The sequence below is a fragment of the Macrobrachium nipponense genome, chromosome 13 (genome assembly GCF_015104395.2).
Source record: "Macrobrachium nipponense isolate FS-2020 chromosome 13, ASM1510439v2, whole genome shotgun sequence".
Taxonomy (NCBI): Eukaryota; Metazoa; Arthropoda; class Malacostraca; order Decapoda; family Palaemonidae; genus Macrobrachium; species Macrobrachium nipponense.
Window position 1 is genome coordinate 16,158,625 of NC_087206.1, and position 12,500 is coordinate 16,171,124.

Here is a 12,500-nt window from a genome sequence, read left to right on the forward strand (position 1 = left end):
ATGTCTTTCCATTCCATGACGCATTTACCCATGGCATAAAAATTACTCTTCATGTGCCCCATTAAGAAAAATACATGCTCCGCAGATCACACGGCAAAAGCAAACGAAACGCAAACGAAGTCTGAACAGCAAACCCGAGATGCCTTCCTTCTGAGCATTACGACATCCACCCCTCCCCCTCCCCCCACCCCCCCTTACCCTTCCCCCTACCCTCCCCCCCCCACCACCGCCTCCCAAAAAAAATTTCATTACGTCCCAAAGACCAGAAAACCCCTGAAGGTGTATCTATTCTTTTTTTATCTGCTGTTCTTTCGCCTTTTGAGTCCAAAGAAATAGAGGCCACGTTTCTTAGCATAAATGAAATCCTTCTCCTACGATGCTTTTCTCGGCTCGTGGGCAGATATCATATCCGTTTTGAGTATGACTGTTTACTCTCTCTCTCTCTCTCTCTCTCTCCTCTCTCTCTCTCTCTCTTTGTTTTTTTGCTTTTTTTTGCTGGGTACGGGAAATTCCGCGTTCTTGAAATATTTAACTGAGTTATGCGTTTTTATTACTATATGTTGCCAAATCATTTTGCTCTGCATTTTTTTCTTTTTATAAAAAGTTATGATTTTGTTTTGTCATTTCCATTTATAGGAGTACCATGACGTATTTCCATGCTCTTTTTATTATTAATTCCTTTGATGACATATTTGCTGAGATTTTCGAAAGAGCTTTATATCAACTTTCATTCTTTTTAATCAGATGTTACGGCAGCTTTTTTATGTTTTATTAAAAGATTCTAAAAACCTTTGGCAAATATGTTCTGTCCATCATTCTCGTCCACTTTCATTTCTAATTCGTTCAGTCATATATTTAGAGTTTCCACGGTATCTATATGGACGAAAGAGATTTTAAATAGAGGTATGAAGCAGGCTTGCGCGGATACGCATCTAACCAGTGAGAGAGAGAGAGAGAGAGAGAGAGAGAGAGAGAGAGAGAGCAGCCAGGCTAGTCGAAGCTGCCAGGGTCCTCTCACTGCCTCGGCAGCTGGGAGAGAGTGAGGAAGTTTCTCTTGACGTTGTGAACTATGCATTTTTTTTTTGTCTTTCTTTCTTTCTTACTTTCTTTCTTTGGACGCTTCCATAAGACGACGAGAAATCCGTCAAACGCCGAGACAGAAGAAGATTTCGTCAAGACGCCTGAAGACTCTTCGATAAATACTATTGCGCAAATTTTGTGATTTGTTTATCAGAGGACACTGTGGTTTTATAGAAATGCAGAAACCTTTGCTCTTCCTAATTCTTTTATAATTTTATAACACGTTTCCTTTGTTTTTATTATGAGGTGATATGCGTGGTGATACTAAACTGAAAATATCTCTGTTCTATTTCATTTATAATTAGTTATTATCAAACACATTCAACTCCTTTTTTTTTTTTTTTTTTTTTTTTTTTTTTCTTTTTTTTTTTTTTTTTTTTTTTTTTTTTTTTTTTTTTTTTACTTACTGTCTTTGAGTTTGTGATGGAGTAATCATTTTCTTCACCCGAGTATTTTTCCCCTTTTTCTAAGGCTTTTCATGCATAGACTCTTACTGAACAATTTTCACCGGGCGATGGAATTGTTCCCGTTTTTATGAAACTACACGCACAAAACATTTTTCTCTAACACATTTTGACGAATAAAATTAAGTCAATTCTCATTTCTCTTTTGTTCGGTAATTGAGTTTGAACGCGATATATTTTCTAATGCAGAACTCTATAGGTTCTAATTTGTCCCCCAAGATTTCCGAGTTATCGCCAAGACGACATTCAAGGTAAATATAATAATATTTGTGCAACTAATACTATCGCTGTGTTGCATGTGTGTATATATATATATATATATGTATATATATATTATATATATATATATATATATATAGTATATATATATATGCGGTTTTTAGTGTGTTAGGAAGCTGTGTAATGTTCGTATTCAAAAGATTTATACAAGAGCATCCAGACATTACGTACACATATACACAACCGCACTCACCCACACTCATTCATACGTGTACACACACCCACTCACAATACCACGCGTGCGCGCGCGCACACACACACACACACACACACACACACACACACACACACACACATATATATATATATATATATATATATATATATATATATATATATATTATATATATATATATACATATGCATATACATATAGTCTCTTCTAAGGAGCTGGGTAGCTCCGAAAGACGACAACCTTCCAGTTCCATGTAAGTCTTCTTAAATGAATTTGCTAACATTATCCTCATCATTAACCGGCTGTGCCCAGTTAGATTCGATAAACTACCAGAAGGGTTCCTTCATTGGCTGAGGCAGCTGGTCATTATGGATTTTTCAGGATTCGGGGGTAAATCGTCCATTTCAGAGGATCAAAATCGGGACTCTTTTGTTAAAGATGATGGTTACCATTCGACATTTTGGTGATAGAGGCATTCATAAATCTATACACATGCGCGCGCATACACGCACACACACACACACACACCACACACACACACACACACACATATATATATATATATATATATATATATATATTATATATATATAATGAATTGTGGGTAGTCTAAAGAAAAAGAATCAAAACAGTCATACCTTCCACATTCATAATTTGACAGCTGTATCGTGGACGAAACCCCTTTACAGAAGACTTTCTTAATATGCTACTATAAAAAATTATACAATGCGCTCAACGCGTCAAAACCTCTATAAGAGTTGCGCTATTGACCTCCCTATCATGCACTTTTCGCTTTCCTTTCCAGTGCCTCTCGTACGCCATCTATCCAGCTGCTGTTTAAGACTCTCTCTCCTTCCCCCTCCTACCACTTTTGAACTGGATATTCTCTTTTCTAGTTTACTATCCCCTATTCATTCCACCTCATAAAGCTCAAATTCAGCTTTCCCCTACGGTAAACATTATACCACTTCTAAATATATCCTCACTTCCCACCATTTTAGTTCTCTTTGTGCAATATGTATTACGAAATGAACTTATATCGGCAGCTTCCATTTTTTGTCTACTTCAGCATAGCAGAACTGGCTCAACGGCACCATCATACACTTTAGTATTCGCAATGAAAAGTCTCGGGGCACAATCCTCATCTTTTCCAAACAGGGTATAGCATAAAATAATGGAAGAGACTTCTAAAGAAGAAACGTCACATGAGCATGACGTCGATTCTTTATATTTTAACATCGTACTGATTTACCTTAAGCCTAACGAACAACTGTGATCAAAAGAGTATTGCCTGCTAATAATTTCAAATATTTTTTACTTTGAAAGACAGCAGGGTTATTGTAGACAACTTCGGAAAACTTACCAGCAATAGGTCTTATACAGATCATTACAGAAAGCAACATTTATAAATGGACAGCGGTAACGGTACAGTACAGAGAGTAATAGAAATAGAAATTTTATTTGAATAAACATAGGCACCTTTCAAAATAGAAAATGTTTAATTTTAAAAACAGGGAGCGTTCGACCGTTTGCAGAGGTCCGTTGTGCAAACAGTCGACAGCTCCCTGTGTTTTTTTTTTTTTTTATTATTTTGTATTTTGAAAATACATAATATAAATGGTGTTTTAAAGAGTTCTTGAACAATTATACTCATAGTATATATTTCAGGAGTAGCGGTTATATTACCTATAGTGCATTACTGTACCGTGACCGGTATTAATGGTTTAAAAACCAAAATAATGTATATGAGACTGTATTTTTCCAAATATAAAATAATCTTAAAAGCAGGGAGCTTGCGACCGTTTATAGAGGACCGTTGTGCAAACAGTCGAAAGCTCCCGTTTTTTTTTTTTTTTTTTTTTTTTTTGAAAAATAGTCTCATATACGTACATTATTATGGCTTTTAACTCAGCTCTTATACTGACATGATTCCTTGCAATGGAATAAGATCCTACCAAAAAAGACCAAGTTCCTTGACATATTATACAATATATCACTTGTAAGTGTGGGACAAATATTTAAATTTTAATGTGCACAGAAATGATGCCAACCATTTTACTTGCTGGGAAAACTTAACACAGTTATTATTCTAAAATAATTGTTTAAAAGATGTTTTTGAATAAGGTCTCGTTGAATATTGTAACTCTGACATTTTCTACAGTAGGCGATTTTGGGATTTTCTAATATTCTCTCAGTAACATAATTAAGGTAATTTTTTTTAAACAGCCACTTCCATACTGGAATAATTTTTTGCTTGATGGTGGCTCTAAACTTATTATCATTAAGTTTCTTTTTATTTGTGGCTCTAAACTTTCCATTTTTAAGTTCTTTTCTATAAGCCTCTACATCTATGTACGAACTATTAAATGAAAGCACTTTGTGCATAGCCTTTTATTTTGTGTTAAGGAAATATCTTCATAATATTTGTCCTATCGCGTTAGCATAGGATTGATTTCTTTGTCTTTAATTTTTATATTAGAAAAATTATTTTTAACCTCTACTCTTATTGTATATCCATACATGCACAACCACACCCACCCAACCCCCCCCACCCACACACAAGCACAGACAGGTATATATATATATATATATATATATATATATATATATATATATATATATATATGTGTGTGTGTGTGTGTGTGTGTGTGAGTGTGTGTGTGTGTGTGTGTGTATCTTGTTCAAATAACCTCCGTATCTGCTATACTTCAAATGTTCCTCCGACCCTACAGTTGTTTATTATGACAACAGAACGAGTTTTCTCTATCGCGTTCTCTCTCTTTCTTGAAATCTTATAACCTGTTCGAGTGACCTAGATATTGATTTTAAGCTCATTAACGTGGAATCTCCTAAGGTAAAATCCAATATTGAGCCAGACAATTACAATAACTCAATTGGAAAGTTTTTCCCAGTCAGGACTATTGTAACAGGAATTACATCGATAGTTACAAAGTTTTGATTACATGTACAGTAACGTTTCACAGCTGTGATCGTTATCGAATTCCTTTACAATACTAAAGCTGGGTTTACTTCTCGATTATTTCTACTGCAAATGAGATGAGTCGAGGAAATCTGGCTGCCATACGTAATTCGCCCTCAGACCTCTATTTCACGCATATCATACCCAACAAATGATGACTTTTTTTCCCTTAGGTATCAGCGAAATCCTATGATTACAGCTAACTTTAAGATTTTTTTTTTTTACTTGGATCACATTCCGTTTACTCTTTCCCTTAGAAAGCCTTCGTCATTACAAAAACGGATATACTCTTGACCTTTCACTTATTTACTCACTTTATTTGCCTCTGAGCTCCAGTTTGAACGCTCTTATCTTGACCGGTTCTTCCTACAAAGGGCTTAATCCCAGCTTTTATCAAACTCATTCAAAAGGTAATAGGAAAATCATCAATTCCGACAAAAGAAAAAACACACAGTATTAGAAAAACTTCATTTTAGGGTCACACAAGACACAACTCCCTTGACGTGACCGGACACAACATTACCTTACTGTTAGACGAGTCGTATAACGTAAGATTAGGTACGAGGCAGTGATAATATGTAAAGTAATTAGAGTTACAAAGTACAACTTACATTTCTGACTACACGACAAAGACATAAGTAAACTGAGTATTGCGTTGAGTATTAAATCTCACAAACATTAACTCCGACGATCGATCCATAGCCAGGCTATGGCATAATGAATGCACATTGCAAGGATTGTAAAATTTCCGCTGAGCTAATAATCCTACTGGGCTTTCATTATGAGCCCTGGGGTCGTCCAGCCCTTTAGGTAACGACTCTCTCCCTTCCCAGTGAGCTGGATCTTTTGCAAAATCTGCCGGGGTTCTACTGCATTATGAAACGTCCCTCTGGTAGTTATGTGCTCATGCGTGCTTTTATTGACATTTCTACCGTCGCATTATATTACATTACGTTATTATCCTCAGATCATAATATATCAGCAATATAATTATGTTTAATCAATGAAAGTTTGGTCTATTTCTTTATTTCATCTGCTCTTTCTTCGTTGTTTTGATTTCATAATCCGTCTATTTCAGTGAGATATATTTTGATATCTTTAATTATTATTATTATTATTATTATTATTATTATTATTATTATTATTATTATTATTATTATTATTATTTTACGACACAAAAATTCAATTACATTATTGAGAATACTTCATCGTCGGTAATCACACGATTTTCCATGCTTCGAATCCCGCTGGAATCGTTAATAAATATATGTATATCTACTTTTACTATTTTATGTTATACCCTCTCCTCCCTCTCTCTCATATATATATATATATATATATATATATATATATATAATATATATATATATATATATATATATATATATGTGTGTGTGTGTGTGTGTGTGTGTGTGTGTTTATATATATGCATATATGCATGTACAGTATGTGTGTGCGATGGCTTATGTTTTACTGATAAACGAGTTGACTTGAAGTAGGTGCGGGAAAAGGAGAGCATGTCTGCAAACTTTGCAAGTGAAGATTTATCTATAGAAGAAGTTGGAATGTATGCAGGAATAGTTTGGGTACCTCTCCTTTACAGAGGAGGCTGTTTTACACCTGAACGTAAATGATGAAGGAAGGAAACGTTCAAATTCTTAAAACAAATAACAATGAGTCAAAGTTTGAGTAATGCAGATGCATAAGGGGTTGGTTTTAAGGTTAGAAAAATTGATAATTATATATAATCGCTAGCTGACATGATATGGCCTGTTTCTCAAAAGGAGGATGATCTGTTGAAGAGAAAGAAAGGACATTTTGGTGAGGTGAGAAGGTGTCTTAGAAGCCATGAGAAACAAGAGTGCATGAAGACAAAATAGATAACTCATGTGAGATTTAGTATGTGAACTTTCAGTGTAGAGTAGACAAATGATAATAGTGATGCACCGAAAGGATGTATGTGATGATAACTTTTCTCTGTGTTCTTGTAAGTTGCTGCCCTTAGTATTGGACACATCTCTATAACCCGTGAAGAAATTTTGATTTTTCAATCATTATTTTTTATGATGAATTTATGAGATCTTTAATGTCTTGTTCTTATCTTCCTACTTAAGAATTAGATAATATTTTTTTCTGGTAGTGTTCATTAAATTCTTTACTTGCAATTATTAGTTATCTATTATATATTCCGGTGTATAGGGTGCATTCATTAAAGAATAAAAACAGACTTTTAGTATATCAACCATTACTCTATGTATGCGACTCTGTGTTCCCGCTTCTTTTTCCCAGGTCAAGTAACTGTTCTAAAATCGTCTGCAATGATATTAACTTTTTGAGGCATAATGGCCTCTGGCCCATTTCCAAAAGATATTCGCCGTTTTGCCTTACTCTAAACCTTTTAGAAATTTTCCGCCTTAGATCTCCCGTCATAATGATTCCTGTCTTTCCGTTTATGAGTTTCCTAATCTCATAATAATCTTCCTCCCTTCAACAGTTTTCTTTGGGGTTTTACATCCGTTCCTTCAAGTTCCCCCACATCTTTAACTTTGTCATTTCTTATAGCCTGGACTAGATACGGCCACCATGCTGCTTGTGCTTTTGTCGCTGTAGCTAAAATAAATTTAATACCTATTAAAGTTTTGAAGAATATCTTCCACGCTAGTTCTCTAAGAAAAAAAAAAAAAAATAAAAAACTCTCCCCTTCATACAAGTATTCATTCATCTTACTTCAGGCTGTTATGAGGTTTTATGTTTATCAGAGATATAAAAAAAGGTACACTCCTGTTCCTTAACTAACTGTAATTCTTTCAGTAACAAGCCTTCGTAAAAACCTTCACGTACAAAAGCAAACACACTGTTATATCTTAAGTGCTTCTTCGGTAGGTACTCCTCCTTTTAGGAGAAAGACGCGGAGAGCGTAAATTCCTAGGCCTTTGTTATGAGGTAAAAGAGCATACAACAATGAGAGACGAGGCAGTCTGATAAAAATACTTTTAGCAGGGGCTGGACCGTTCCTGCTGCTACTGCTGCGGCATAGTAATGATATTAATGATAGTAGCAACATTACTTTCATTTCTAAAAGATGAAAAAGGTGTTTTCTACTTACTTGTTGAATGATTATGATTTTGATGCTGATGACAGTAATAATGATTACAACTTTATTTTCAATTCTGCATTACGTATTTTGCTATTCCAATTTTCAATAATGGAATAGGGGTAAAGTTGCTAGGCTTCATGTTGGAGGACCCTAATGAATTGGTTAATGGCTATTAAGAATGGGGGTTTTCGTGTAAATATGTCTAGCGTAGAGGGACATCATCTGTTTGCATAAAAGTTTAACATTTTGATGTGCGTGTATTTGAAGGGACAAGTCGTATGTGCGTATATAGCAAGGGGTCTAACGTGATATGGGGCATTGGAAGGTTTTGGATAATGACTGAAATTGTGATATATATGGACAAGTGCACAATTTGTTCGTATGAATTCCACATAGGTTGGCCGCGGTTGGGTATTCGCATGGTATTCGATTTGGCATTTTTGTCTTTAGGTATCACGTGGTTAAGCATGGGACTGAGCATAAATGGGGTTTATGTATTTTCACCATGAGCCTGGGTGAATACCGGGATTAATTTTAGTATGGAGAGGTGAATGTGAATAGAACCAAGAATGACAAACTGACTGATTCAGCTGGGTATGTGTTACTCTGGGATATGTACTGGCGTGAGGGAGGGGGTGAGGGAGGGGGGAGAGGTGGTTCATATGAGCAGCATGTCCGTGCGCTTGCTTAATGGAGCCATGCGTCTGTCTCATTAACGCCGAGAGTCAGGTTATCCTGGGGTCTTCCTGCTACATTAATTACGGTTCCTGCTCGTAGAAACTGAGCTGCTTGTGTAACAGGTCAAATTAAATATATTCTACTATTAAAGTTCCATAATCACATTAATTATTTACGGCTCGGTGATAATATTGGGTATATCCGAGATTTTCATTTTTTTTATCCGGGAGGGGAAATTAGGTTCTCTACCATTATGATAATGCATTATGATATAATTTTTATAACTGAACATTTTTCACGTACAAAATGCAACATATAATCTCTTAAATTACTGACTGGCAACATAGAGATACCACTAAATATATATTCTATAAGGAAAAAAAAAAAAAAAAAAATACGTCCCCGATACGTTACTGAGTTGGATATAACGACGTGAAACAGGTATTCCTAAATTAACATGAATAAAATTTTTAATAAAATGAATTATTATTACATCTACACGAATCTGATCAGATTCATTCCTGAAAATCATGCTAGGTAGGTAGATATGATTTTATCTTAAATTAAGGCCATGAAATTTTAATAACTTATTGTCTTGTTATTATGCTTAGTAGATTTTCTCATAGTTTATTTTATTTAACATTTGTGGAATCTTTATTAACATAGTAGAGAAATATTTTAACTTTATAAAAAGACCATGTAATTCTTATGAATATTCCCGTTTTACAACACATAAAAACGTTATATATATATATATATATATATATATACATAATATATAATCTATATATCTCTATATTCTATATTAATTATAGATATCTTATAGATCACTATAAGATATATAGATTCTATATATCTTATAATATATCTCTATATATATATATATATGTCTATATAATATTATATATCTATATATATACTATCTCATATATATATCTTATATCTATATATCCTATATATCTATCTATATGACTATATAATTATATTAATAGATCTATAGATATATAGTATATATATATATATATAATATAATAAATAATATATATATTCTATATATTCTTATATCTATCTACTATATATATACATATATAATATTCTATAATATTATATATATATGTAATAATATATTATTTATATATTATAGATATATATATATATCATCTTTATATTATATATTATTATATATATATATAAACAAATATAATACTAATACATACATACCTATATATATATATATATATAATATATATATATATTATATTATATATACAACCAATATATACATACATACATACAATATATATATAATATGTATATAATATATTATATAAGTATTTTTTTTTTAACTGATCTAATTATATAATATTATAATCTATTATACAAAACATATATACCATACATACATACCATATATATCTATATGTATAAATTATAATAAATTATATATATATATATCTATATTATAGTAGATATATATATATATATATATATGTGTGTGTGTGTACGTGTGTTTGTGTGTGCGTGTGCGCACGCGTGTGTAGTCATATGCTCATTCTTGAATTTATTTGTTGATTGTGGAACAGAATAATATCCCACCCTCTTTCGTAAAAGTGAGAAAGTTGACTAGATCACTGACGCTAAAACCGAGCAGCACCAAAATCAAATTAATATCGTATCGAGTATGGAATTCTGCAGTCATTGGCCGGGTTCGATTGGGAAGCCACAACTCATCTTATTTCATGGCCGATTGGAAGTTGGAAAGAATTTTCAATTAAACTTCAGGAATCACTGCTTTTAGTGGCTTGGCCTAGCATGGGAGATGGAACGATTTTTCATCCTAAATTTCCTGGCCACCAGCACTCTTACAGTGATGAAATTCATGGAATGTTCTCACCTTTCCCTTTGAAAGCCTTCCTCTCTCTCTCTCTCTCTCTCTCTCTCTCTCTCTCTCTCTCTCTCTCTCTGCCTTTTCTTTGACCCACCACCGGCCACATCATTCGACCTACCAAGGTCTGTTGCAAGTTTCTGAGCTTTAATATTTGTGAGATGAGAATAATTTTCTCCTTTTTCCCAGAGCTTTCATTTAATTTTCCATCCTTAAGAGGTTGAACTTTCACTTCGCTAAATATTAAAGAACTCTCCTTCGTCTGCCTTTTGTTGTTGATGCTATTAATATTGCAACCAATATAATTGGATGTATCAGTACTTCCCCGTTGATAGGCTACTTGAAGTCATGAGAAGGATTCCTGTTCCAACGAACTCTGGATTAAAAGTAATCTGTTGGCATAATGAGAATAATCTTATTGGTTGCAGAACATATACAACAGGATTTCAAGGGTAGTCTCTTGAGATTGGTTCATTTCTTATGAAAATCACAGATTTCATTCAAAAGTCTTTGGAACTCTTACTGTCCCTTGACGCACTTCTTGTTAGTCTTGATTTCACCAACAAATAAACTCATGCAAGTACGTATATGTACCTGCGTTCACCCACTCGACTGAGGCGAGAATATTACGAGTGACTTCATTTACGGATGCGAAATATTTGAGGAGAATTTATTATATTTAACTTCTAATTCTTTGTTGAAATGTCAATGAATTATGGCCTGTTATACGAACATTTTATATGTAATCTATTATGTTTACAAATATCTAAACAGTCCACCTTTTCAATCTTCTTTTTTTTATGTAAGAAACAATAAAAATGACGCTTTAAAGTCTTCCTGGAAACTGAGGGTTAAAATCTTAATAAAATAAAACGTTTTAAGATGAAGCGGTGCGACGCTAAGTATTGAGTAAATACCCAAACAGTACTTAAAAGGGCACCTTTTATGGAAAATCCATCTACTCTGACATTTATTTGCTAAGAATGCTCGATACAATGGCCAATTACACAAATTCGGACAGATAAATGCAGGTTATTACTTTAAAAACTCTCAGTTCTTGAATCACATGTAGCTTGTGTGCGAAAGAATTTAATCAATTATTATTGTAAACCTTATTCTATTTGTGTACAAGAAGACAATGGTAACATTAACTATAAAAATTATGTTTCCTGGATGTTTTGCATTTAACAAAGCTTGCTATCATGTGTTCTGAGAAAAAATATTAAATATGAATACCCTATCATGGGTACATAATAATATATTACCAGCAGTAATTTGAAGTTCCTTTAATAAATTCAAAAAAATATATACTATCTATCAATGGTAATATTTTGAAAACCCGTGCATCCTGACAAAAAGATAACATATTGTCTAATTAATAGTATCCACTAGTAATGAAAAAGAAAACGTACTTCCTTCACGTTTTTCATATATGTTTCCCCAACTCCATGAATAATGGATAGAGTTTTTCGCTGCAAGGAACCGTGTCGTTGGCTGATGGGTTTCTGTTTGGTCTGCAAATATAATTTATGGGTCCGAATTGCATCCAATAAACGTCTTCTCGGTGTTTGCATACTGTTTTATGATGGCGGCAGCACTCATCCGATATCTGTGCTTCTCAGATTAGCGGATACGAAGCAGAAATCTTTATATTCAATTTATGATTAGATCTGAAGACGGAAAATTAATAATAATTACATAATTATTCATAGGAAGTATTCATGGGCGTACGAATTAATATATATATATATATATGAATATATACACACACACACATACACACACACACACAAACATATATATATATAAATATATATGTATATAATATAACGTAATATATACATACAATATTATAATATATA

The 12,500-nt window shown here is 33.3% G+C and overlaps 1 protein-coding gene across 3 annotated transcripts in view; it reads left to right on the forward strand.

The window, feature by feature from the left end:
* The first annotated feature begins 1,537 nt into the window (after window positions 1-1,537).
* LOC135225661 (neural-cadherin-like) overlaps window positions 1,538-12,500 on the forward strand; it is a 272,106-nt gene continuing 261,143 nt past the window's right edge. The window contains exon 1 of one of the 3 annotated variants that reach the window (XM_064265000.1): window positions 1,538-1,795. The gene's annotated coding sequence lies outside the window, so the exon portion shown is untranslated. The remainder of the gene's footprint in view (window positions 1,796-12,500) is intronic. The other 2 variants (XM_064264999.1, XM_064264998.1) reach the window with 2 other exon arrangements.